The following is a 2,454-nucleotide window of genomic DNA, read 5'->3' as shown; positions in this document are numbered from 1 at the left end:
CTACTCAAAGCATTGTTTTTATAATGGTTGCATATTTATGATAATTGCTGTCCACATAAATTACAGTCCTTTCAGTTGAATTAATTTTTATTATTATTATTATTGAAATTGCAATATCTAGTTTAACGTTGGACGATTATGCACCTACGCTAAGGGAGAATGATGATGAATGAAATGGTGAAATGAAGAAAGTGGGAGGAAAATGGAAAATCTCAAGAAAACACATACCCATGCACACGGTATTTGTCCACCTCAAATTTCACTTGGCACGAAGTGGAATCGAGCCACGGACCCCTTGCACCAAAGGTCCCTGCAATGCTTTATTATTATTATTATTATTATTATTATTAATAATAATAATAATAATAATAATAATAATAATAATAATAATAATAATAATAATTGAAGCGAGCTTAACGAGTTTCAACCGTACGACTCAACCAACGTTTGGGTGCCTGTTCGTTCGTCTGCTCCTCTCATAAAAGACATTTCATTTTAATGAAACTAGTAAGTGCCTTCTTTTAGCTCTGCGAAGTAACTATTGCTTGGGATATGAATCTGCAAAACATAAGAGGTAAAATTAACCAAATGGTGCAAGTTTCCACTTATATATACAAAACAATTTTGCAATATCAACTACGTGAATCTTGTCCCATAAAGAAGCCGAAACCCCTACACCGAAGAGCCCTCCGAGATTTGATCATTGTCCACACGAACTGAAATTGTCATTTGAAGCCAAGACTTTAATATGAAGCCAATAATTTCTTTAAAATAGACGGAAAATTCGGAAGTTACAAGCATTTTCATATTTTTGCCTTTTCCCATAAGGGAGCCGTAGCCCCCTATACTGAAGACCCCCCCGGAGATTTGATCATTGTCCACTCGGACTGAGTTTGTCATTTGGAACCAACACTTTAATACGAAGCAAAATATTTCTTTAAAATAGGCGAAAAATTCGAAAGTTATAAACATGTTAATAATTTTGCCTTTTCTCATAAGGGGGCCGTATTAGCCTACACTGAAGAGCCCCACGAGATTTGATCATTGACCACTTGGACTGAAATTCTCATTTGAAACCAAAACTTTAATATGAATCCAAAAATTAAACTTTTACATAAATTTAAACTGACTGGGTTCCAGTTCCCCCCACTATTGTTTAGTTTAGTTAAGTGGTAATTTGTGACAGCTTCACATCATCAAAAGAATGTTTCACTTCCCTCCCCTCCCCCAGGAGTTCGTGCTGGATCCACCACTGGAATCAATAGACACTCTTCCTATTCTTTTTGTCACCCTTGATTGTGTAGGGGCTCCCTCGTACAAATAAAGAAGCGGTAATATTACAATCAAGGGGCGCTATATATTGGGTATTTTTTTTTAGTTACCTACCCCTAACCGCACAGGGCCATCTTTCGTAGAATAAAAAATATTACGTGATATTCCAATCATGAAAGGGGAGAGAATGCTGTAAATATATTTCTTATTCATTTTATCTGTCCTGCTTATCAAAAATTACTTTCTGTTGGAAGGCTACTGAAATGAGAGGGGCAAAATAAAAAGTCGTACCCCCTCCTACATGGTTGCTCAAATAAGTACTAAAGAAAGCATTTTAAACTAAGATATTTAAGATTTAAACTAGGAAACTAAGATATCCCACATTATGTAAGGATGGCATATTCAGGATTATTATTATTATTATTATTATTATTATTATTATTATTATTATTATTATTATTATTATTATTATTATTATTATTATTATTATTATTATTAGAATGTTTTTGGAGCACCGAAATTTTGTGAGACGAACAATGATATGTAGAGGTTTAAGATGGGTGGTCATAGAGGAGGAAAGACCAGGATTTTTCTCTCTCTGACTCTCTAACGTTAAGATTATGTGCTGAAGGTAAGAAGCATCATCATTCTACAATAGGTTGCTTTTACGTAGAATACCAATTACTTGAGTTCTCCTCCTTCGGTCTACTTACCTTATGTAGTAAATTCAAAACAATTTCAATTCAATACAAATACATTGTAAAACTTTTCCGTAATTAAACATCTAGGGAAAATTAAACATTTAATAGGGAAATCTGTTATCAAAATATCCAAACACGTAGATAGAAGACTATCTAGTGAGAAATATTGTGAAACTTTATAAAATTCTCCAAATTAGAATTAACATTTACTGGGAAACATTCGTTATGCGCCAGCGAGCATATGGTGAGCAGTGAGCACAGGGGAAATAATTACGAAACTGTTTGCAAACAAAATTAGGGACGCTAATGCAAGTGCGACAACAGCATTTTTTTCTTTTTTTGGTATCGTCATGAGTTTTACACATACGTTACAATTTGATTCTTTCCCAAATAAAAAAATAAAAAAAATAACCGTAGTGTAGTGATAAAAATGATAACGGCACTTCCACGGGTTCGAACCCGCTACCTTCAGCATACAGAC

This window comes from Thermobia domestica, chromosome 7, assembly GCF_964235325.1.
Source record: "Thermobia domestica chromosome 7, izTheDome1.hap1.1, whole genome shotgun sequence".
Taxonomy (NCBI): Eukaryota; Metazoa; Arthropoda; class Insecta; order Zygentoma; family Lepismatidae; genus Thermobia; species Thermobia domestica.
This window is presented reverse-complemented; position numbering follows the sequence as displayed.